The sequence below is a fragment of the Colobus angolensis genome, unplaced genomic scaffold, assembly GCF_000951035.1.
Source record: "Colobus angolensis palliatus isolate OR3802 unplaced genomic scaffold, Cang.pa_1.0 Scaffold27, whole genome shotgun sequence".
In the NCBI taxonomy this organism is placed as follows: Eukaryota; Metazoa; Chordata; class Mammalia; order Primates; family Cercopithecidae; genus Colobus; species Colobus angolensis.
In genome coordinates, this window is record NW_012115932.1 from 4,528,024 (window position 1) to 4,554,909 (window position 26,886).

The 26,886-nt window shown below is 40.0% G+C and overlaps 1 protein-coding gene across 1 annotated transcript in view; it reads right to left on the bottom strand.

Annotated features, from left to right (window-relative positions):
• Positions 1–26,886, bottom strand: part of ATP10B (ATPase, class V, type 10B) — a 283,845-nt gene that overhangs the window by 129,720 nt on the left and 127,239 nt on the right. The window contains exon 3 of the mRNA XM_011947712.1: positions 17,135–17,257. The gene's annotated coding sequence lies outside the window, so the exon portion shown is untranslated. The remainder of the gene's footprint in view (positions 1–17,134; positions 17,258–26,886) is intronic.

Here is a 26,886-nt window from a genome sequence, read left to right on the forward strand (position 1 = left end):
TGGCACCAGATACTGGTTTCATGGAAGACAATTTTTCCATGGACAGTGGTTGGGGGATAGTTTTGGGATGAAACTGTTCCACCTCAGATTATCAGACATTCATGAGATTCCCACAAGGGCGTGACCTAGATTCCTTGCATGCACAATTCACGATAGGGTTGCGTTCCTATGAGAATATAATGTCTCCACTGATCTGACAGCAGGCAGAGCTCGCCTGCCACTTACCTCCTGCTGTGTGGACTGGTTCCTTACAGGCCATGGACTGCTATGGGTCCGTGGCTCAGGGACTGGGGACTCCTGGTGTAGAGTACATGGAACGGGAGACAAAGAGTGGCAGAAGTTGAGGCTGGAGAGACAGTCCAGGGTCAGATGGCCTGCTGAGGCTGTTATGCTGAGGGCAAGAGAAAGTCTGAAGAGTGCCAGGGAAATGACACATTGTGAGTGTGGATTCCAAGCGTCATTCTGGCAGAAGCATGTAATGGTGGGCTGGAGGGACGGAGACTGGGGGCAGAGGCAGCTCTTTGACCGACTGCTCCTTTCCCCTCCAAATAAAGTATTTCTTCCTGAGAGTGGAGCAGGAAACAAAGAGGGATTGTATAACCCCATTATCTGAGGTGTGGTTTATTGCTGCTTGCAGAAAGTTTAGGGTGGGGCACACCTGAAGAACTCCCTAAGTTGTAAAACCTTTGTCTCATTCTAGATTTTTGAAATGGCACTTCCCACTAGAAATAACTTGAGGATTACCTAATTTTGCTAATTCATACTCAGATCACGACTTGAAGTGATAATCCTCTCAAGCACCAGCCTTATTCTCTTCTGGGTACAATGTCATCTCGATGATAGAAGGACAATCCTATATGGGGGACCTTTAGCCTAATAAGCTGGGCTAACTTCAGTTTTTTGAGGAATTGTTTCTCTCTCCCAAACTTTCTCCACCTTACCTGGCTCACATTTCCAATTGACTCCGGTTCCTTTCTGTTTCATTTTAATGAGCCCAAAATGGAACCCCATCTCTAGCAAGTTCCATTTTCATTGTTAGGGGATAAATCAACTAGTCATTCATTGAATCAACAAATACTTATTGAATCCTTGTTTATTATATACCAGGTGAGTAAAACCTACCCATACATCCCTTTCCGCCTGAGCTTACATTAGGTGGCTGAGAGATTTTAAACACACACTTTTAGAAATAAATATATATTCACCAACCAGGAAAAGTGCCACTGTCAAAAGACAAAATCACAACAGGTTTAAAGATCTTAATTAACTTTATTTTTGGTTCTAAAATTGGGCAGCACTTCATTTCATAAAATATAATCAGCATTCCAATGAGCTGAACAGAGGAGATTGACTTTATAGAAAGGGCTGAAGAAAGCAGAAACACAAAACAAAAATGAATTTGTCATTTCAAAATTAGTTTCTTTGTAAGGCAGGAACAGGAAACAGAACAATAGAAAAATAATCAACTGGTTAACATCAGGTTATTTTTTTTGTAAGGATTAAAGGCAGGGGCAACTTCCTTTTCATACCAATTGAAACTGACCTAGTTGGGAAATTATGTCTGTCTCTTGATTTCTCTGAAGGTGGATAACAATTTAGTTTCAGTTTAGTGAAAGTGACTCCACTTTCATTTTTAGTCTGGTCTGTTGGGGCCTAGCTTTGTCCAAAACAATGGCCCCCTGTAATTTTTATTTAATACCATGAAAGAGAGCAGGGTGCAGTGACCACATTACAGAGGAATGGGACTTTGTCTCCCAAGAGGTGGGGCTTGAATAGAGATCAGGGAATGAGTGAGAGGTGGCTGAATGGAACACTATTGTGTGTATATGTGTGTGAGTGTGTGTGTGTGTGTGTGTGTGTGTGTGTGTGCTGTGTTTCTGTAAGTTAGCATCCTAGGAAGACAAAGCCATATTTGCAAGTCTTCTGTGGCTACAGCAAACGTGTTGACTTCAAGAATGGAGAGAAGACCCAAGTAGGCTAAAAAGCAGAAATAAGTCTTTACTTCAGAATTATTTTTCCTCCATGCCCAATTCTCTAAAAAGCGTATCAGTGGGTTAGGACTATGGGAGAAAAAAATCTATAAAATTAAGTTTAATGTATATGTCTATTCTTGATAAATAATATAAAACTCTGATATTAGAATGAAATAGAATTTAAGAAACTTTGGCCTTCAGTTAACCACAGGAGTTTTTAAATCACTCTACCCTGAGGGCAAGATGTGTAAATCTCAGGAAAAAAAAAGATTTCCTATTAGACATCTAGTTAGCAAACAATAACCAACGAAGAAGAAATAGTCTGGAGTTAGCAGATCTTCAAATCAATAATTATATCAGTTTTTCACAAATTATAATCATTCTTGAATCATCTTCTCAATTTTTACCACACTCAAATAGCATTTTTATTAAATGCAATGTATTTTACTTTAGGTGAACTCACTTCTCAAAAGCTTCAATTTTTTTTTTTTTTTTTTGAGATAGAGTCTCACTCTGTCACCTAGGCTGGAGTGCAATTGCAAGATCTTGGTTCACTGCAACCTCTGTCTCCCAGGTTCAAGTGATTCTCCTGCCTCAGCCTCCTGAGTAGCTGGGATTACAGGCACCTGCCATCATGCCCGGCTAATTTTTTGTATTTTTTTGTAGAGACAGGGTTTCGTATTTTGGCCAGGTTAGTCTTAAACTCCTGACCTCAGGTGATCCACCCACCTCGGTCTCCCAAAGTGCTGGGATTACAGGCATGAGCCACCATGCCTGGCCAAAAACTTCAGTATTAACTTTGGCTTTGAGCTAAATCTTAATACCAAAATGAAGTGGTTTGACAGTATTGATTTTTTTTTTTAATAGGCACTGACAGGAACTACTTTTATTAAAATAAAAACTGTTGATCCCTTATGACAACATTGGCCCATTGGCCTACACCTCTATGTCTCTATTTGCTCTTCTGGGAACCAGGTTCAGAAACATTACCACTCGCCCAGAAAGGATCAGTCATTTCCATTATTTGTGGTTTACCTACTAACGCAGGAAAGGCTGTTAACATGGTTTGCAAGTTTCTTCCCCTCAAAACAATAACAACAACAACAAACAGGTTTTTCATCAACCCTGAATTAGATAAAAAAATTCAGTGAGCCAGATTCCTATCCATACCCCCAAGCATTGTAGTAGATCAAAGAAGGATTTGTAGTAAAACAATCTTATCATAAATTTCTTATCCATTTTGCTTTTTCTACTTATTTTGATTGGATTTACTTGAGTAATGACCATCACTTAGTCTTTTACTGATTTTACCGAAACCTATTTACAGACGAAGAAACAAAGAAAAGGGGAATAGAAAGATTTCTCTGTAGAACTTGTCATTTCTTCCTAATCCATTTCAGTAAAAGCTATATTTACTAGAATACAAGATGTCCTTTTTTCACATTTTAATATTTTTGAAACTAGATTGTTTCATACCATTGCTATGTTAGTGTTTGCTTATTTACATAAACTCACAAAGTATTATTAAATTGATGACATTTTAGATTCAAAAAAGATATCTAGTTGCAGACAAATATGCCAGAAAACAGAAATCGCCATTTGAAAGACCCTCCATAAATTTTGTAGTTTGGACCTGCCCAGGAAAGTTCAGTGAGGCCTTCGTGGGAAAGGAGTAGTCTAAGCGGAGACCTTATTCTGCAGTGGAGTTTGGATAGACTAGAAGCCTTGAGGAAGGCTGAACTTTAGCATTCCCATTTGCACTGTACTCAGCTACAGGCATCTACATATAGCTGCTTGTATGGAATCAGTTCTTATGAGCACAAAAAAAGTGCTCTGTCCTTCCCAATGGGAAGACAAGAGCTGTGATTGTGCCTTATTCACAGGCTACAAAACATGTCCTATAATTAGGATGCCAGAAGCTGACTTCCTCTGGAGAGAAAGAAACATTAAGAAGAAATGTATGCAGGGTGGGGTGGGATGGGGATTGTTGTCTTTGGTTGGTGAGAGTGGGGACTAGTGGGAAAGAGAGAGTGAGAAAGAAATAGCAACCACCTAAAATAAAATTAATGAAAGGATGCAATTCTGTGGAAGATAATTAAAATACATGACAAATGTAATCCGATAGAATGGGCCTTTGTGGGAAAGGAGAGATGGGAGGGGAGTCCGTTCCATGACTCAAGCATCTTCAGCATGCCACACTCAGCCCCATCACTAGTCCTTAAGTCAATTAAAGCTTTTAACCCCTGATTGGTTTTCTCCTAGCTCCCCAACTCATAAGAGCTTTACTCCAACAGATTTCCAAACATGGATATTTTTTAAACAGACAAGAAAATATTTCTAGTCTGCCACATTATACTTCATCACCTACCAAGTTCATTAGAGTTTACAGTATCACAAATTATCTTGCAAGCTAGTCTCCAATTTGGTGTATTTGGAGCTCAGATTTCTCTCACGAACTTTACATCAAAATATCCTACTGCTTATTTGCCATTTCTACTTGTTTTCTAGGTATTTCAACTTTAACAATTCTAAAACTCTTGGATTCTCTCCAAAATTCACTTTAGTTCCAGTAGTACTCATTTCCATGAATAGCATCTCTGTTTACCTTAATGACTTAAGAGTAACCTTTGACTTCTCTTTTCATTTACTACAGTCAATCTATTTTTAAGTTTTATCCATTTTTGCCCTTTAAATATTTTTCAAATCCATTTGCTTCTTAACCACTGTGCCTGGCCAAGCCACTATTTTTAAGTGTAGCAGATACTGTTGAGGTTAATATATTGCAATCTTATTCGAAGGTATTATTAATTTTATGGTAGGATTTGTAATTATATATTTTCTCAATTAATACCAGAATTTTAGCTACTGTCAGGCAGAAGTTGTGAATTATTTGATGACAGAAGAGATCTTTCACACACTGGTGTACTAAAGACAGTTGGTCACACTGGTGTTGTAAAGGGATACCAGAACTGAAAGCAGGGTACAAGGTGAAATGCAGAGAGGAAAATCAGTGATACAGAGTCCTTGACATAATAAAATGGTTGGGGAGATGAGATGTATATACATGGAAAGGTACTGAATAGGCTACCAATGGGAAATTGAATGAATGGCAGACAGTAAGGACCAGAAATTGTTAAAGATGTAAGAAAACACAGTTGATGGAGAAGGACAAGGCAAGCATCTTGGGGAAGCAGAAATAGCCAATTAGTGAATCAGAGAGTTGAGTAGCCAGAGGCAGGCATGAGTCCAGAAAGCACAAGAATAGGCAAATGAGAAGCTTCATTTCTTATCCCCATGTCAGATTCCCTGAATCAGAAGTTCTGGGGATGAGGGTGGAAAGTCTGCACTCTTCATCAGCTCCCAGGTCATTTTAATGTAGGGGTTGCCAAATAGCAAATCTGGAGAGACACTGCCTTATATGCTCACCTATATGTTCTCCCCTGAAAACTCGAACTACCTTTTCCCATTTTCTTCCCTTTATTCTAAGTCTGATCTCCCAAGCATCTTCCTAATGAAAGGCAAAAGACAGAGCAGGCAATATTTCCTTTGTGAGAGACAGGTAAAATGAGATGCATAATTTCATTTTTAACATCCCTCTAGGCAGAAATGTGATTTCACTTAAAAATTGTTTTATAGATTCTTTTGGTATGTTTTACTGACAAAATAATTAAGTTGGATCTAATTAAAAGTAAATAAATCGCTCACAGAAGCTGGATGAATCAGTGCTGAGCTGAGAGGTGATAAAAGTTGTTCAAAGTTCATGAAGCTGAAAGCAATTAAAAGACAATAGTACACACCGACTGGCTCAGTTCACCTCAAATGCACGCACGGTCCATGAGTTACATACCAATTAGTACACCCTGGAAGAACCGAGGTGGGGGCAGGCATGGAGCAGGACCTGGGAAATTTTGGAGCAGCTTCCTAACGGGCTAGGCTTCTGGCTTAGCACAGAGAATGTGGCACCAGGTTTGTGAAATGGGGTGAGAAAAACTGATACTAGAGTGGCTGCCTTCAGAGTTTTCCTAGGGAAGGAATATTCTTTTAATCAGCATTTGGGGTAAAAGGCAAGGGGACAAGAATTAAGGAGAAAAGGAAAAGGGAGAGGGAAAGGGATGGCAAATTAGCTGGCAAAAGCATGAGAAATAGAGATAAGATGGTAGAAGGTTTGGTGTCTGTGTTGGCAGAAAAGGGCAGAGAGTTTTTTTTTTTTAAAGTCAATATTCACTTACAAATACGTGAAATATTATAATATGATATAATGCCCTTCCATGTTACTTTAAAATTGTTAGTGAAACTTCGCAAAATAGAGTTGTCAGCTATGAAAGGTATCATTTGACTGGGGGTCTAGAAGTCATGAAGGAGGGGCTGTCCCCTTCTTTGGCTTCAGGCCAAAGGGAGATGATTAAAGAAAAGCCACAGGAAAGAGTGGAGAATGAGAAATACAGAAAATTCTGGAAATCAGAATCAGCGATGGCTGGGAAAAACATAAGTCCCAGAGGAATTTTAGAAGTTGTGGGGTAAGTGGCATTGGATGTTCCTTAGGATCTGGGTTGGGGATTCAAGCGATTTCATCTAAGCATTAAAGGACAAGGTAAGCCAAGCCAAGATATCTGGCTTCTATATGCCACTAACCAGCTGTGTAGCCATGGACAAGTCATTATTCTCCCTGGGCCCTAGTTGCTTCCCCTGTAAAATGAGAGAACTGGACTAAGTAATCCTTAAGGCCCATATATATCTCTAGCACTTTCGTCTCAAGTTTAATTCTCACCTTGACTTCTGTGAAGTCCGGGGGATACATGACCATGATAAGAGACCTTTCCAAAGGGCAGACTATTTCTTCCCCAAACGGCAGCCTGGACTCTCCATAAAAGGTAAGTGATCTCACAGCACATAATTGCTAAGTGGCTGCTTTTTTCTCTTTTCAGAAATGGAGACCTTTTCATTCCTCTGTTTTGTCTGAGTTCCTTTCTTATATGTGCTTTGGACTGGACATTCTCACACTTCCAAAAAATAACACAACCCTCTCAACTTTATTTTTCCTCTTTTATCAGATTAATAATAACAAGATTGTCAAACGGTCTCCATGTTTCAAACTTCTAGTACCAAAGTAGGGAGGAATTTCAAGAAGGATCCAACTGTCTATTGAACATTGCCCCTTGGATGTCTTCCGAGAACGTCAATCTCAGTTTGTCTTCAAACAGCCTCAGTATCTTTACCCCTACATCTGCACTTGCCCCCTATTACCTTTCTCATGGAATGGCAACCCTACCCTTTCGGTTGTCCAAGCCTTTGATTCCTCTCTCACCTCTCATATCCAATCAATTATCAAGTCCTGTTGGTTGTAACCCATTACATGTGTGTCAGTTTGCTTCACTCTCCCCTGGACCCGTTGCCACACACCTGTCCAGGCCACTCTCATCTCTAGCTGTGCTTACGTGGACTCATGACTTGTCCCTCTGCTGCCAGTTTTGCCCCTCTCTGTTCTCTTTTCCACAGTGAAATCAGAAATATGCCACCAAACTCTAGATCGATTCATGCCATCTCCTTGTGTAAAACCCTCTCTGATTTCAATTTACCTCAGACAGCATAAGGAACAAAACTTTAACATAATTTACAACTCCTTCCCCTCATAAACTAGACACAGACTTTCTTCCCAGCCTTGTTTTTTGTTATCCTCTCTTTCACATTCTAGTCATAAGGAAATTATTTTATTTTCTTTTGTGTCCATCTTTCTCTCCCACTGACATACCATCATTACCAGCATGCTGTAACCCACTTCCCATGCTCAAAAAGCCTAGCTAATTTATGATTGAGGGGCTATGCATGTGCTCCACGATACTCTTCCTTATCCCATTTTAGCCCTTAGTTCTGGGTAGTGAGCCTCTGTACAAGTCTGGATTGAGGGATTCTACAAGCCAATCACCCTTCTACCCCAGAGCTGCCCGAGAACAGTCACTACTCTACCCTCTACAATGCCTCCTGGAAGCAGTCACCCCCTTCTACCCTAATGTCTCCTGGGAGCAGTTATTCTTCTATCCCAGTGCCTCCTGGGATTAGTCACACCTCTACCCAATGCCTTCTGGGAACAGGCACCCCTCTGCCCCAGTGCCTCCTGGGAGCAGTCACCCTTTTATTCTAATGCCTCCTGAGAACAGTCACTCCTCTGCCCCAGTGTTTCCTGGGAGCAGTCACCCTTCTATTCTAATACTTCCTGGGAGCAGTCACCCCTCTGCCCCAGTGCCTCCTAGGAGCAGTCATCATTCTATTCCAGTGCCTCCTGGGAGCAGTCACCCCTCTCCTGAGGGCTTCTTGGGAGCAGTCACTACTCTACCTCAGTGTTTCATGGGAACAGTAACCCCTCTACCCCAGTACTTTGTGAGTTCAGTTGCCACTCTATCCCTCAGTGCTCCTGGGAGCACTTACCCCTCTACCCTATTGCCTTGTGAGGACAGTCATCACTTTACACCTCCTTCCTAGGTACAATGACTGACACTAAGAAATACTTCACTTATTTGATAAACAAAAACAATAATTTGTAATTTAAAATTATTTAAAAATATTTCAAATAACTTTATTTCTATTATCTCATTTCATTTTCCAAATAATCCTATGAGGTAAGTTGGGCTTGTATTGTAATGGTTCTTTTCAGCCGTAGGCATTAAATTCCTCAGTCTCCAGTTAGAAGTAACTGTGGTTAAGGAACTTGAGAAATCATAATAGAAGTTCCCTGTTTTTGGACCAAATTTTGGGAGTATAACAAAAAACATTTTAAGCAAAACAACCAAGGCAGCATGCGAAATAACGTCAATATAAATGACACTTATTCATGTAATTAACAATGTGTATGATGCGATTTCACTTGAGACCTCCTCCCCAGAACTTTTTAATGCTTGTCTCTCCTGACACAAGAAACTTGAAATTAATTTTGTTTGTAGCTAACATCTGTTATGAAATATTAAAAATTATTTTGATTTTATGACTCAGGGCTATTGGATTTTTGGCCCCTTTGATCTGAGGGAATTATGAGAAACTGAAGTTTTGAGATTGGTGAATTATTGGGGAAGTGTTTTGAAACTCCTTTCCCATTACACAAGATTACAAGTTCTTAACTCTGCTCAGGAGAATTTCTGGCCAAGATACTTGAAACAGGATGCTCTCCTATGTCTCAGGAAAGGCTTTCCCAATAGAACCAGGGTACACGTCTAAGAACACAGTTCACCTGTGCTCAATATTCTTTATCTTTTAATAGTAGTTTATACAATCTCTATTTTCTATATACCATTTTTATTCTTACCTAACCCTTTAGTTTACTCTTTTCTTAAAAATGACTTGATATTTGCATATACTAGAACTGAATATATACTGGAACTGAAACTGTCTGGGTCAACTAGAAGATCTGCAGAAGTAAATTTGTTCATACTGGATCTTCATATGTGATGAAACTGTGGTTTGGAGGATATGATTGTGGCTAATTATTAATTTTTCCATATATTAGAGATGAATCTGATTGCCCTTCTGAAATATTTATAATAATTTATAATGTATATTATTACATATAGGGGTAACTTGGAGATTGTGGGTTTGGTTCCAGAATACAACAATAAAGTGAACATTGCAATGAAGTGAGTCACATGTTTTTTAGTCCCACAGTGCATATAAAAGCTATGTTTATACTATACTGTAGTCTATTGTGTGCAATAGCATTATGTCTAAAAAATACATAGCTTAATTAAAAAATATTTTATTGCTAAAAAATGTCAGTCATTATCTGAGCTTATAAAAAGAGTTATAAACTTTTTGCTGTTGGAGAGTTTTGTCTTGATGTTATTTGTTTTTTTCTTTTTTAGGCGGAGTCTCACTCTCGTCACCCAGGCTGGATTGCATGGTGTGATCTTGGCTCACTGCAACCTCTACCTCCTGGATTCAAGTGATTCTCCTGCCTCAGCCTCCTGGCTTGCTGGGACTAAAGGCACCCACCACAACACCCAGTTAATTTTTGAATTTTTAGTAGAAATGAGGTTTCACCAAGTTGGCCATGTTGGTCTCAAACTCTTGACCTTAGGTGATCCTCCGCCTTGGCCTCCCATAGTGCTGGGAATACAGGTGTGAGTCACTGCGTCTGGCTTGTCTTGCTGTTATGGGCTGTTGACTGATAAGGGGGGTGGTGACTGTAGCCTTATGAAATGTATTTCTTAAGTCATAAGACTTGAAAGTTGAGATTACTCCTTCATCCATAAACTACAGAATGAATGTTATGTTAGCATGCATGAAAACGACATTAATCTCCTCGTACATTTGCATCAGAGCTCTTAGGTCACCAGGGGCAGTGTTAAGGAGCAGTAACTTTTGTTGTTGTTGTTGAGAGACAGGATCTTACTTTGTCACCCAGGCTGGTGTTCAGTGCCATGATCATAGCTCAATGCAGTCTTAAACTCCTAGGCAACCCTCTCACCTCAGCCTCTTTAGTAACTGGGACTACAGATGTGAACTACCATGCTTGACTTTTTAAAATTGTTTGTAGAAACAGTTGCCTATGTTGCCTAGGCTGATCTTGAATTCCTGACCTCAAGTGATCCTTTGCCTCAGACTCCCAAAGAGTTGGGATTATAGGCATGAACCACTGTGCCAGACCAAATAGTAATCTTTTGAAAAAAAATTTTTATTTTCTTTTTCTGAGTAGTAGGTCTCAACAGCGGGCCTAAAATATTCAGTAAACCATGCCATAAACAGATGTGCTATCCTCTAGGCTTTGTTGTCCTAATTTACAGAACACAAACAGAGTAGATTTAGCATAATTCTTAAGGACCCTAGTATTTTAGGAATGGTAAATGAGCACTGACTTCAACTTAAAGTCACTAGCTGCATTCTTCTCTAACTAGAGAGTCAGCCTGTTCTTTGATATTTTGAAGCCAGGCATTGACTTCTCTCCAGCTATGAAAGTCCTAGATGGCATCTTCTTCCAATATAAAGTTGTTTGTCTACACTAAAAATTCATCTACACTAAAAGTCATTGTTTAGCACAGCCACTTTTACCAATGATCTTAACTAGATCTTTTGATGACTTGCCACAGCTTCTACATCAGCACTTGCTGTGTCACCTTGCAGTTTTATATTATGGAGATGGCTGTTTTCCCTTAAACCTAACGAAATAATCTCTTCTAGCTTCCAATATTTCTTTCTTTTATCTTTTTGTGTTGTTTTTGTTTTTGTTTTGAGACGCAGTCTTGCTCTGTCGCCTAGGCTGGAGTGCAGTGGCACGATCTCAGCTCCCTGCAAGCTCCACCTCCTGGGTTCACATCATTCTCCTGCCTTAGCCTCCCAAGTGGCTGGGATTACAGGTGCCTGCCACCACACCTGGCTAATTTTTTTGTGTTTTTAGTAGAGACGGGATTTCACTGTGTTAGCCAGGATGGTCTCGATCTCCTGACCTTGAGATCTGCCAGCCTTGGCCTCCCAAAGTGCTGGGATTACAGGTGTGAGCCACCACACCCGGCCTTATCTTTTGTTTTCTAATACAGGGTTTTGCTCTGTTGTCCAGGCGTGTCCAGGAGTACCGTGGTACCACCTCAGCTCATTGTGGCCTCGAAATCCCAGGCTCAAGCAATCCTCCCACCTCAGCCTACCAAGTTGCTGGGACTACAGGTGCAGGCCATCATGCCTGGCAACATTTTTTGTACTTTTTTTTTTTTTTTTTGTAAAGATGGGGGTCTCACCATTTTGCTCAGGCTGGTCTTGAACTCCTGGGCTAAAGCAGTCTGCCTACCTTGGGCTCCCAGAGTGTTGGGATTACAGGTGTGAGCCACCATGCCCAGTCCCGACTTTTCTTCTGCAGCTTTCTCACCTCTCTCAGCCTTTATAAAACTGAAGAAAGTTAGGGGTTTGCTCTGGATTAGGCTTTGGCTTAAGGGAGTGTTGTGACTGGTTAGACCTTCTATCCAGTGCTAAAACTCTCTTACCGGCAATAAAGGCCCAACCTTCTATCCAGCTCTATAAAACTGTCTTCATATCAGCAATAAGGCTGTTTTGCTTTCTTACCATTTGTGTATTCATTGGAATAGCACTTTTAATTTTCTTCACGTACTTTTTCTTTGCATTCACAACTTGGTTAACTATTTGGTGCAAGAGGCCTAGATTTCAGCCTATCTTGGCTTTCAACATGCATTCCTTACGAAGGTTAAGCATTTTCTAGCTTTTGATTTAAAGTGAGGGACATTAAACTCTTCCTTTCACTTGAACACTTAGAGGCCACTGTAGGGTTATTTATTGGCCTAATTTCAATGTTGCTATGTTCCAGGGAATAGGGAGGCCCATGAAGAGGGAGAGAGATTGGGGAACAGCTGGACGGTGGAGTAGTCACGATACACACATTTAGAGATTAAGTTTGCCACCTTACATGAGGGAGTTGGCAGTGCCCCAAAATGATTACAATAGTAACATCAAAGATCACTGATCACAAACCACCATACCAGGTGTAATAAATGACAAGTTTTAAAATATTGTGAGAATACCCAGAATGTGACTCAGAGACACAAAGCCAGCACATGCTGTTGGAAAAATCGTGCTGGCATCTTACTTGATGCAGGGTTGCTGCAAATAATTTGTAAAAAACACAGTATCTGTGAAATGCAATAAAGGAAGTTCAATGAAGTGAAGAGCAATGAAACAAGGTTTGCCTGTGTTATAATTAACATGGACATAATTTGTAATAACAAACAATAAAAATGAAGAGAGGTTAAGTGGTTTAAGGTTGCAAGAATAGTCAGTAGTAGAGTTAAAATGAAGTCCCCAGTGCGTAGCCCAGACACCTTGGCTCTTGATTTTTCTGCCTCAACGTGAACCAGAATTCCACTTAGGTTTACCTCCGTAGCCTGAGACATCTGTGATTGCCCTGGTTAGTTTGTTTAAAAATAACCTTTTTATTTTGAAGTAATTTTAGGTTTACAGGAAAATTGCAAAGATAATATAGAGAGTTCCTTTACCTGAGATTCTCCTAATCTTACATAGCCAGGATACATTGGTCAAAAACTAAGAAATTAATATCGATACATGACAATGAACTAAACAACACACTTTATTAAGATTTCACCTGGGTGATTTTTTTCACTTCTTAAATTAGAAAGCATTTCAAATTAGAGAAAAGTAGAGACTGGCCCTAGTGTCACAGTGACACATAGGCCTCAGGGCACCAAAAGACTCAATGAGTTAAAGATTTGTTGGCTGTTGGTTTGTTTTAATATTTCTTTATTCTTTTTTTCTTTTTCTTTTTTGAGACAGAGTCTCGCTTTGTCACCCAGGCTGGAGTGCAGTGGCTCTGTCTCGGCTCACTGCAGTCTCCATCTGGCAGGTTCAAGCAATTCTCCCACCTCAGCCTCCCTTAGTAGCTGGGATTACAGGCACCTGCCACCATGCCTGACTAACTTTTGTATTTTTAGTAGAGACAGGGTTTCGCCATGTTGGCCAGGCTGGTCTCAAACTCCTGACCTCAGGTGATCTGCCCACCTCAGCCTCCCAAAGTGCTGGGATTACAGGCATGAGCCACTGCGCCCAGCCCTCTTTATTCTCATCTGAAACAATACTGAGCAACTTTCTAATGTGAGTCACACTTCTTCTGACTCTTCCACTACAGTGGGATCCCCCAAATCTAGGACCCCATGAGTTGGTATTGCTGGACAGTGATCTAGCTTTTTAAGGCAGGAACCCTGGGCTCTTGATGACAGCCAATCACAACTTTCTCGCTCCAATTCAGATGCTGAAGAGGCTCTCTGGTTATTATGAGACTCATTAAATTGCAAGAAAGTAAATTTCTCAACAGAGACTTCCCATAGCCATCAGACAGTATCACATACTTTTTTCCTTTATTGCAATATGCACATGTTATGTTCTGAATAGGGTCACAGAAATCCAAGTACATCTTTCTGAAGAATAGTAGACCAAAGTTGTTAATCTGTTTTTTCTTATAGTAAAGAAAAGCCTATTAATATCAGATGAGTGGAAGAAAATCTATAAAGTCAAAATGACTAAGGATCTCCCACGAACAAGACCACAAACCCACAAAAGCAGAACCAGAAGAAAGAGAAGAGAAAAAAAAGAATTGGGAAGAAAGTAGAGACACAGGCTTCAGGATTTAAGTACTCTTGTGGCTTGAATGGCAAAATGCCTGTGGAGACTTGGAGAAGCAGCACAGTGATGAATCAAGCAGACACTACAAGCTTGAAGAAGAATGATAGACTGCTGTCCCCTGGCTGGAATGCCTGATGGGGGTTGAGAGTTGCACATGCCTCCAGGAAATATCCACCTTCAGAAGACTTAGTTTCTGAGGTCTAATTTCCCCGTCTTCATTAAACCTCAGTTGTTGGCAAGAGACCATGGATGTTTAGAAAAATCACTGGACATTGCTTTTTATATGCTCGTCTGATTGAGGCCACTGAGGCAGACCCACTGACATTCCCTGGTGTCCAGGGAGGTCGACAGCCACCACAACATTTTTAGGGTGTTGTTGAGGTTTTGTTGTCTGATTTTTAAAACAAAACTAGCATTCTTTCTAGGGGTAGTTTGGCTTATTATTCTAATATAGGAAATTGAGATAAAAGTAAATTAACACGTATAGGTAGCTACACTCAACCCCCGCTCCCTTCCAATCTCTAATAACTTCATTCTGTCCTTTCATGAGAGAGCCAAGGAGATAACACCCCATCTAGTGAGCGGATAATTAATTTCAATTTTCTCAATCTTTTTAGAGTTGTACATGTGAGGATTTGGTCACTTTTTACATCTCCAATATAATGTTCTCTGTCACAAGTGCTTCTTAATTGTCCAGGCTATAGATATGACATCTAGGCAGCTTTCCTTTCCCTTGGACCATTAGTAAGACAAATGGCTTTGCTGTCCAGCAGTGTGGGGTGGGGCTTTGTTGACTTTAGAATCATGTAGAGAAGCCTCTGATGGTGGCAGAAGGCAAGTACGGGTTTGGAATCTGTAATATCACAGGGTATAAATTGAGAAGAGAAGTAAAAGGCAAGTTTGAGTTAAATCTATTCCATCCTTCTGCTATGTTCCTGTGGCACTGAGACTTGTTCTACATCGTGATGGAAGAGCTGTCTATCTAGGGAAAAACCCATCCTGACTCATTTATCTTCACAATGACAACAATGCAAAGTTCTTGAATTCTCTCATGGATTAAAGACCCCTTAGAGACTGAGAGTCAGACAGTGTATATGGGCACCATGATAGCAAGCAGATAAATGATACACACCAGAGAGCCAGGCAATAGACCTGTGTACATATGCGAGTTAGTTATGTGACAGATATGGCCTTGCAAATCAGTACAGACAGACCCACCCCTTGGAAAATAGTGTTGAGACCATCAATAACTCATATAACAATGACAACAGAAACTTGTTTCTACTTCAACACAAAAACTAAATTCTAGGTGCATTAAAGATCTGCCTCATTGAGGGGTGAGGTGAGGAGTAAAACAAAATGCGAGAGCATATCCCTATGGTCTTGAGGCAGGGAGAAATCTCTTAGGGCACAGGTATCAATAAAGAAAAAGTAATAAATCTCACTACATTAAACTTTCTGTGCCCTAAACAACATGGAAAGGTAAACCACAGATTGGGAGAAGATGTTTGTAACATTATTAGATACACAAATTTGAAAAGGAAAAGATAGCTCGATAGAAAAATAAAAAATGACATGTATAGGTTTTTCACAGAAAAGAAACCTAAATATCTCCAAATCATACAGTTATTTTCAGCCTAACTAGTAATCAGGGACAAGTAAATTAAAACAGCAACAAAGTTATCTTGTTATACCATCATAAGACTGGCAAAAAATAAGAAGTCTAATTAAAGTTGAGATTTGGCAAAAATAAGATGCAATGGATACTTTCATACACAAATTTTTGTGATCACTTTGGGAAGAATATAGCTTTATTTATTTATTTATTTATTTATTTATTTATTTATTATTTATTTATTTATTTATGAATGAGACGGAGTCTCACACTGTTGCCCAGGCTGGAGTGCAGTAATGCAATTTTAGCTCACTGCAACCTCTGTCTCCTGGGTTCAAACAATTCTCTGACTTGGTCTCCCGAGTAGCTAGGATTACAGGCACCTGCCACCACGCCCAGATAATTTTTGTATTTTTAGTTGAGACGGGGTTTCACCATCTTAGCCAATCTGGTCTTGAACTCCTGACCTCGTGATCCACTCACCTGGGCCTCCCAAAGTGCTGGGATTACAGGCGTAAGCCACTGCACCCAGTCAGAATTTAGCTTTATTAAGCCACGTTGAAAGTGTATGTTCTTAGACCCAGCATTTTCACATCTATATAGATACCTTGAAGCAATTTGCACACATGTGCACAAGGAGACCTTCAGAAATATTAATTGCATCATTCAGTAAATGTTAAAAATGGAAACAACTTAAATGTCCATCAAACATTAGAATAAAAAAATTGTAACATATTTATAAAATGGAATATCTTATGGCAGTTAAAACTGTACTGTATCTCATGAGTAAATAGCACATAATAATCTTACTTAAGGTTAACTATTATTTTGGTGTAAGTACTACTATAAGCACTTTGCATGTCAATATTAATTCATATAACTCTGATAACAACCCTGTGATGGGGGTTCTATTAGCATCCCCATTTTATGGATGAAGAAAGTAAGAAGCAAAGCAAAGTTTAAAGGTCTTATAGCTGTCGGTGGCAGAGTTGGGCTGTAAAACAGCCCATCTACTCCAGAATTGGTGACTTAACACTATACTTGCCTCATAAAACAAACAGAATGCTGGAAAACAAAATGTAAAGTTGAGCAAGAAGTTGGGAAGACAATACATACATATGAGTCTCTATTATCTAGGGTTAGGTTCAGCCACATTTGGCAACTACATAAACAACAATAATAAGTGGCTTAAACAAGGTAGAGGTTTCCTTTTGACATAAAACAAATCTAGTGGTAGGTAGTCCAAAGCTGATATGGAGGCACCAAGGTCACGTGGGACCCCGTTTTTTCTGTTCCATCATCCTTAGCACTGATTTCCATCATTAAGTTGGTGTCATGAACCAAAGGACTATTGGAGCTACATCCACCTCAGTCATGTTCCACACAGGAAGAGGAAAGAAACGGGGGAGCAAAGCAAAAGATATACCTGTCAGCCAAGTCCCTTTAAGGAGGTTAGCCCAGTGACCTTTGCTGTGCCCCTATAGCTACAAGAGGGGGAAGATGTAGTCCTTTAGCTGGACAAATTATTGATCAGAATAAACTGCATGTTCTGTAAGCAAGAAAAGAAAATATTGAGTAGGCAACCAACAGTTTAGTTATAAATGCTATTTACATAAGGTTTAAAACAATGCTACATATTGTTTATGCAAAACTATATTGTTTTGAATTTTACATATATTTATGATAGTAGAAAAATATGTGTGGAAGTAATACCAAGTTTAGGACAACAGTTATGCTTGGAAAGGAAAGGAATTGGAGGGGAATACACTATAAACTTCAACTATATCTCTGACTGTTTTCAAAGAAAATCTAAAACAAAAATGATGTAATGTTCAAATTTGATTAGTTGGATAGAGGGCAAGGCCTGGGGTGTCTTTGGGGAGGTATGTATATCTCCAATCCCCTTCTTCTTCTTTTGTTCAGTTCTCTTTTTCTGTCTCACTTTTCTCTCTTCCTGCAGAAAAAGGTCTGAATACCTGAGAACTGCCTTCCCTGCTAAAACTTCAAGCCCTCAGTGAACTTGGGACAGTTTGTTCCCAAATGAAGCAGTTTTGGAGAGCACCTGCTTTAATAGTGATATGTTGGTTGAGAGCTTATCAAATATCACACACTAAGCTGAGCCTTTCACCAATGTGAATTTATTTAATACTCACAAGATCCCTGAGAGCTAAAACCATTGTTATTTCCATATTACAGAAGAGGAAACTAGGTCTCAGTAAAGTTAAATATCTTCCCTAAAACCCTACAACTCATAGGAGTGTGTTCCAGGTTGGAATCCATACTTGTCTGACTTCAGAACTAGGGCCCCAAACTGTCATGCTGTACTGAGATACTTAATGAGCTTTATTGAAGTCCAGTCACACACCCTGCTCCATCTCCTAGTAGACTTCTAGGAAGGGCTCTCTGGTATGTACCCAAAACTAGTCACAAGGGTAAGGTGGGGTGCTGAATCTGGAATGAAAACAGGTTGGATTTACCCTGTACTTGGTGGGATCTCAGTTGGGGGGCCACAGTGGGCCAGCCAGGCTGAGACCAAGGAGAAAGCAAGCAAGGGGCTAATTGCTCAGAGAGAGGATTTGGTCTAGAAACTAAAGAAATAGGAGGGCTACTTAAGCGTTTTGTTATTCATGGTCTTGCCTCTGCAGGGCAGAAAGCAGCAATGTACTTGAGATATAAACTTTGGCCAGGAATCGGATACATACACTGACGTCCCTAGTGCCATTTCTTTCCCAAATCTAAACTAGGTCATGGCATTAATCACTCTGCATTCTCCTTGTCTTAGTCCATTTTGTGTTGCTCTAACAACACGATGGTCTCAGAATATTGGAGACTGGGTAATTTATAAGGAAAAGAAGTTTATTTAGCTTATAGTTTTATAGACTGTGAAGTTCAAGGGCATAGCCCTGTCTTTTGGTGAGAGCTTTTGTGCTGCATCGTAACATGGTGAAGATCATAGGGGAACAGTACACACACACAGAGACAAAACCCCAGGAGTGTCCTGGCTTTATAAGAACCCACTCTCAAGGGAACTAATCAATTTTGTGAGAACTAATCCAGTATCATCATAGCAAGAACTCACTCACTACCTTGGGAATGGCACCAAGCCACCCAAGAGGGATCCGACCCCATGGCCCAAACACCTTTCATCAGACCCCATCTCCCATACTGTCACATTGGGGATCAAATTTTAACATGAGTTTTGGTAGGGACAAACCAAACCCTAGTAACCCTCTAGAGTGCTCCTCGTGGACAGGGACTACATCTGGTTCAAGCTCCACCACAGTCCCGGCACATAGCAGGAACTTGAATGTGAAATAAACAGATGAATAAACAAAGGAAAAAGTAAACTCAACAGGACTGAGGTTCATCAGAGTTTTCTGGACTGGGACTGAACAATTAGCCAACAAATAAAAAAAATTATTAGGTTAGTGCAAAAGTAATTGGGGATTTTACCATTGAAAGTAATGGCAATAACTGCAACTACTTTTGCAACAATCCAGTAGTTCCTGGAAGGCAAAGACCAATGCATGCTTTGCCTAGCTCTGTGCCCATAGTAGCGCTTGCTGAATGGTTGCTGAGTTAAATGGAGATGAGTTATTAAATAAAACAGAGACTTATAATAATAGACTGGAATGGAATCGGGCATTCAAGAGATCCATAAGAGCCAGTGACTTGTTTGAACATGATCTCACAACTTTAATATAAACAATTATCCTCATTAGGAAAAGTAAAATAATATGGCCACTATTTGGTCCAGTCTATGTGCCAGGTGCTGTTAAGTAGATTCTCTCTAATACTTACCATCACCTAGCAAGGGAAGTGTGATTATACCCATTTTCCAATGAAGAAACTCAGTCCCAGAAGGCTAAGCAACTTCCTGAAGCTCAGATTATAAAATACCCAGGCAGGATTTATATGCAGGTCTCCCGGGCCTATGATTCTGCCATCCCCAGAAAAATGAATAGAGCTATTATTGTGGTTGGACTTTTTCCTTTCACAAATGGAATTGCAGCATCAACAAATGACAGGAAAGAAGTTGCATTTCTTCCTTCAGTAAAGATTCTGCAATGTCCTGTAACTCCTCCCAAGGCATTGGTGATATTATGGCTACTCTGAATTTACTTGAATTGCAACTGCTAACCTAATTGTTTTCTGCTGGCAAATCTAGTGAACATAATATAAGCTCTTATTTCCCCTTGGTGTGATGTTATGAATTGGGATTATGCTTATGGGAACTCTTTGTATACTATAAAAATACCAACACTCATCATGAAAATAAATGAAGGGAAAAATAACACCCAAAATATGTGCTTTTGTAACATTTTTTAGAAAGCAAAAATGAAACAATGAATGTAAAGGCTATAGCATAATTTCTTTTCTTTCTTTTTAAAGAGGCTTAAAAAAACTGAGTGCAATGGAGTTTAAAATGAAAACACTGGCTTTCTTTCCTGGGAAATATGTCTCTTAACCATCTTCTTATGCACTCTTCTTTGCTCCAGGGTCCTCTGGACTGAATTAAAATTAAAGTCAGCTCTTTTACAACTTTTCTTATGAGTCAATATGCCTGAAAACTTCAATCAGGTGTTGGCCAAGAAATCTTGATCCTTGTTGTGTGATATAAAATATTCTTTGCAATTACTAGATTCTTATTTTGACAATTTCAGTGCAGTTTTCTGGAAGTCTGCATTTGCAGCTTTTCCTTGAATTTATAGCCCTCTCTTCCTGATAAGCTCAAACCATCCTTTCCTTATGCTGAAAATTCCTTCCTGGATGTCTCACCACATGGGTTCTTAGTGTTTCAAAGAGAAATGTTGCCTTGGTCAGCACCGTAGCTTTGGTAGAGAAGCATATAATTTGCATATTGCTTACAAAGGTTTGCAATCAAAAATTATTCCCTCCCACAACTAAGCCCATTGCTTTTTCTTATTATTGTTGATTACACTGGCCTGATTTCAATTCTCTCAAGTAATAATTGGTATAAGAGCTGATTGCAGTAAGTAAGCCTGTTGTAAATACAAGTTGGGGTTTTCATGAAGTATGTGCGTGTGTGTGTCTGTGTGTGTGTAAATATTTATAATACATAAGTTTAAATGTGGAAAGTTGCCAGTTGGGCCTTCACAGGTTGGAGACTGTGCACACATATTGCTTTTTTTGAATCACCAGACAGGATCTCAGAACATCTTGGGGTTCATGGACCCCAGTGGTACTCTGTCTTTATGGACTGTTAATACATCCTGAACAATGAGTATCCATGGGAAATCATGATGATGTTGACTTGATTTATAATATTGATTTTTATCAAAAATAAAGTAAGGTTTTGAGGTACAAAATAGATTCTTCTAGATATCTAATACTGCCATGTCAGGGCTAATGCTCTCACTTTTGCCTCATTTAGGCCCCAGACCATTGCCACAAGTGTCACTGCATAAAGGAAGAAGTATGACATAAAGAGTTCTGAACAGGTTGCTGCAGTGCCCCTCAAGATTTCCAGTGAAGCTTCTGAAAATTAAACTTTTAAATGTCTGTCATTTAGGCTAATCATTATTATTTTTAAAGTTGCAGATGACTGGGAGGTTGATGAGAGGAAAATGTGAGAGCCAGGTGGAAAAGGCTAAGTGGATGGGGCTACTGTGCTAGTCAGCTAAGATGGGCCACATTCAAGCCGATGAGTGGGTTCCTAGGCCAGTCCTGCAGTGAACATGAAGGAGAGCCAAAAGACAGGACAGATGTCTGAAAAGGCTTCTTTTGACTTTGTATTCCCTGATTACAATTCCATACAGGGCTGACATCTCTCTTGGCTCTTGGATTCTATGAGATGCTCCTGATTCCTTTCAATTTTCCCTCCTTTAATAAGACAAAATTAAGAAAGAACTCCAAAGCTGGCCCTCTCTTGCAGCCATTATGCCATTTTGCAAACGATTGGATCCAGACTACCTGGATGCAAATCCCAGCTCCGCTTCTTACTAGCTGTGAGTCTCAACCTCTCAGGATCTCGATTACCTTCTTCGTGTGGGGATGATAATAATATATACCTCTTGGGCTGTGAGGAGTCCGTGAAATAATATTTCTAAAACATTAGAACAATGAGTGCTTCATAGGAAGTGTTTGTCCTAAGTGGCTGTTAATGAAATACATCCAAGCAAACAAACACATTTCGGATAGCCCATGGGTTCTTATGAGTCTATTAATCTGGGTTAAAAATCTCATAATTTGTATTAAGATTTGTGTTTATACTCAGAATGGGATATTATTTCTTTGAAGATTACATTCCCTGGAATATCATCTGTATGAAGACTTAGAACCACAAATTAAAGACGAAATAATGACTTTAACTCATTTCCCCCTCTCCCATCTAAAATCAGGGGAAATTACTGTTGAGGCTTCACTTTGTATTCATTCATTCATACCATTGTGTGTTCTGCCTATTCTCTTCCCACGGGGTTGTTTTAGCACCACATGAACAGATCATCAGTTCCCTTATGAACTTGGTGGCTACTTTAGCTGCTCCCAAGAATTTCAATATTCATTCCAGACCAAACAGCCTTTCCGCTGGCAGTAAGCATGTCAAAACACAGGGGAAAAGATTCAGGGATTAAGAAACATCATAAGGCATTGAGAACAGGACTTGCCATACCAAATGGAGCAAATCTTATTTACAAATGACCTCTAAACTCTAAGATCAGCCCAAATAAAGAAGCATCTGTCATCACTGGGAACATCCAATACTTTTCACCCTGACAAGGGGCCTCCAAAGACTCGATTCCATTTCAATCTAATTGGGTCCTTGCCCTCTCCTGCTTCCCTCCAGCCATGTATAGCAAGCCAAACCATCTTGGGATGGAGAGCCAGCCCAGAGATGTGCGACACTTTGACAGTGGAAGCAGAGGGTGGAGGCAGAGGGTGGAGGCAGGGCAGCAGCTCTGCTAATTACAGAACAACCAGATGCATTGATTTCAGCTTCATACAGAACATACTGAGATTACTGTCCATGGAATCTCAGACCTTTCACTGATGGCTGTATTTAGATAGAACTTTTCCTTTCACCAAGGCATAGCACACACAGAAATCTTCCTGAGTGAACCAGCTAACCTATCTGTAGTTCATCTTAATGGCAGTGACCAAATTTTCTAAGCTACAAATGGACAAGTACGTGTGTGTGAGACGGACAGTGCCTATGTCAAGAGATGTCTTAGAAAATCTGGGCTGACTGGCTGTTATACCTTTTCGTACTTCTACTCATTAAATATTCATCAAGCATATACTAAGGTTGAAATGCTGTTGCAGAAGCTGGTGATATGGCATGAACTTGACAGGTGAGCCCGTTGCCTTCATGAAGCTTACATTTTGGTGGAGATACATAAAGAAAAAATAAACAAGATCATATCAGACTATGTTTACTTCTCTGAAGGAACACACAGGGAGAAGAGGAGGAGGATAACAGTAGCTAACTATTATGTACCAGGCACAATTTTAGAAATTTTGCTTGTATTAACTCATTTAACTGTCATAATCACCATATCATTTTGGTTATTTTCCCCACTTGGCAGATGAGAAAATTGAGGCAGAGAGAATAAGCATAATTTGCCATCAAATGGCCATGGCAACTTCATCAATTCAGTTGTTGATCAAAATTTTTTGTGTCATTCTTATTTTTCTCTCTCCCCTGCATTCTCTCTCTTGCTCTCTTTTCCTATATCTAGCCATATACAATTAATCAAGAAATACCATGTTCTTTACACTAATACATAAACAATCTCACGATTTCTTGCTACCTCCACTAATACTACCCTGATCCAAGCCACCATTATATCTCCTACCTGAGTACACTATTATTTTGCCTCCTGAGTCTGTTCTCGAAAAAGCACATGTATGTTCACTGTAACATGAGTCACAACAGAAAAGACATGGAATCAACTTAAATGCCCATCAATGATAGACTGGATAAAGAAAATGTGGTACATATATACCATGGAATACTGTGTAGCCATAAAAAAGAATGAGATTATGTCCTTTGCAGACACATGGATGGAGCCATTATCCTTAGCAAAGTAATACAGGAACAGAAAACTGAATAACTGCATGTTCTCATTTGTAAGTGGGAACTAAATGATGAGAACATGAGCACAGAGAAAACAACATACACTACGGCCTATTGGAGGGTAGAGGATGAGAGGAGGGAGAGGATCAGGAAAAATAATGGGTATTAGGCTTAGTATCTAGGTAATGAAATAATCTGTACCACGAACCCCATGGCACAAGTTTACCTGAACAGCTATCTTTTTATTTATTTTATTTTATTTTATTTTTTTAGAGACAGGGTCTCACTCTGTCACCAAGGCTGAAATGCAGTGATGTAATCATAGCTCACTGTAACTTTGAACTCCAGGCCTCAAGTGATCCTCCCACCTCAGGCCCCCAAAGTGCTAGAATTACAGGAATGGGCCAGTGTACCTGGCCTCATTCTTTTTTTTTTTTTTTAATACTTTAAGTTCTAGGGTACATGTGCACAACATGCAGGTTTGTTACATATGCACACATGTGCCATGTTGGTGTGCTGCACCCATTAACTCGTCATTTGCATTAGGTATATCTCCTAATGCTATCCCTTCCCCCTCCCCCCACCCCACAGCAGGCCCCAGTGTGTGATGTTCCCCTCCCTGTGTCCAAGGGTTCTCATTGTTCAATTCCCACCTATGAGTGAGAACATGCGGTGTTTGGTTTGCTATCCTTATGATAGTTTGCTGAGAATGATGGTTTCCAGCTTCGTCCATGTCCCTACAAAGGACATGAACTCATCCTTTTTTATGGCTGCATAGTATTCCATGGTGTATATGTACCTGGCCTCATTCTTAAAAATATGTCAAGTTATTTCTCTACTGCACTCAAAACTCTCCATTGGCTTCCTGGGGGTTTGGAGTAAAAGTAAAGTACCATAACTATAATTCTAACTATAAATTCCATTGTGTTTGTATCCCTTAGTTACTCTGCAGTTAATACTGACAGCCCTATACATTCCGGCCCCTCCTCTCTTCTCTGACCTTCTCTCTAAGTTCCTCTTCTCTCTTGTTCAGTCTGCTCCAGCCACAGTGGCCTCCCAGTTATTGTTAGGGCACACAGATCATGTACCCCCTGAAAGACTTCGAACCTGTGATTACTTCTGTCTTGATACCTGCAAACCTCCCTTGAGCACCTCCTGTTTCTTGCTCTTTTTAATGAGAACTTCCTTGACCATCCTATTTAAAACTGTAAGTTCCCTCTACTCTGAGCCTTTGTCCTCCTTCCTTGCATTTTTTAATTCAAAGCATTTATCATCTGATGTAATACATATTTTTATATTTTTTGTTTGCTTGCCATTGCTATCCACTACGTTAGTGTACACAATATGAAACAGACTTTTGTCTGTTTGTTCATTGCTTTTTCCAGAATGCCTAGAAGAGTTCCTTGTATGTAGGAAACACTAAATAAATATCTGTTGAATTAATGAATTAAGGAATTAAGGAATTAATGAATTAAGGAATTAAGGAATTAAGGAAGAAGACCTATTCCTCTGACTTAATAAAAAAGTTTAAGATTAAAAAAGATAATGATGTCTGATTTAGGAAAGAAATAGGAGAAAGAATGACTACAAAATAGACGAGGAAAGGAGGATATACTTACAGGGGAAGAATAATTTGAAGAGACGGCAGTCATAAAAATAACCTGAACATACGGAAAGTGAAATCTTTGGTTGAGTTCACTTAAGTTCCATCTTCACTGATTACCCCGCTTTACTCACTAAGAATGTCTGTGACTTGGGGAAAACTACCTTCCTCACTCTAGATCTTGCAGTAAAATAAGGGCAGTGCATGAATATTTAATCATCTCACCCAGCCCTAATTTTCTGGATACATCACAGGCTTACTATGGGATTCTTAGGTAGAAGATGCACTAGCCTGTTGCCATTGATTATTCTGAATGATACATTGGTGGGAAGAAATAGAGGGAAGGAAATGGCAAAATCTGTGACTCAGATTTTTTAATAATCTGGAAACTGAGGCCCTGAACCAGAAAGTTTTTGTTTTCTTCTTGATTATAGTTCTGTAAAGAGAAAGACGTGTAGTCAGGGTGGAGTATGGGAGTAGGAGAAGGCATTTTTGGAGAGAATAAACATGGAAGGCTAATCTCAATCATGGAATACGAGTCTGGGGAAGGTTTGCCTTTCCCAAACCACAGAACAATTCTAGGAAGCATCAGGAGCGCCACTGAGAGACACCCGAGTCTAATTCGGGGTGGTGCAAGTTCTGTGGCCTCACTAAGCTGTTGCTTCATAATATGGTCAGTGTCACTCTGGGGTGCTTTAGACCTTTTCTCTGCATGGTGAGTTTATTGTTTGCTCAAACCAGAGATAAGTGCAGGATTTTTCTTAGGAAAGTTGCCAAGTGTGCAAGCCCAGCCGTGTGGGCCCAGAAGAGAAGCCCAGACAAGACTATTGTATAACCAAAGGTGAATCAGGCCCAGGCATCAGCAACAGCCTGAGTATTTTTGGAAAACGCATTTTCATCTTCAATTTGCACCAGACCTGGAGTGGAGCTAAGTCATTACAAAGTGTTAGTCCTGTTCATCCCAGCCCTGGACAGCTAGCTTTGTTAAACAGATGCCATCAGGTGCTGTCTCTAGGAGGAAGGATATTCCAAGGCTGCTGCAAGAATCTAGTTCCCTCAAATTTGGCATTTCCTTATTCACAGCACACTGAAGTGACATCTTCCTGTCCTGAGAGAAGATAGAAGGTTGAAAAAGGAAATAGAGAGCAAGGGGGTGGGGGAAAAGGGGGACGAGAAAGTAGTGGAGGAGGAGGAGAGATGAAGAAGAGAAGCCTGCAAAGTGGAAGCTCTCATGTATTGGGTACTATGAAAGGAAAATGTCTTGGGCCCTTTCAAGCTGGGAACTACTCAGGGCAAATCTGCCTCCCATTCTATCAAACTCATCCCTCTGCTCACAGAGATAGATCCATATTCTGATTGCTCCCTTATCAGAAAGGAAGCAATAAGTTTCTGAAAGACTTATCAGAAACTCAAAAGAATGCAACCATTTGTCTCTCACCTACCTGTGGCCTGGAAGCCCCCGGGGGTGGGGTGGGGGCCTTGCTTTGAATTGCCCCCACTTTTCTGGAAGGAACGAATGTACTTCTTACCTATATTG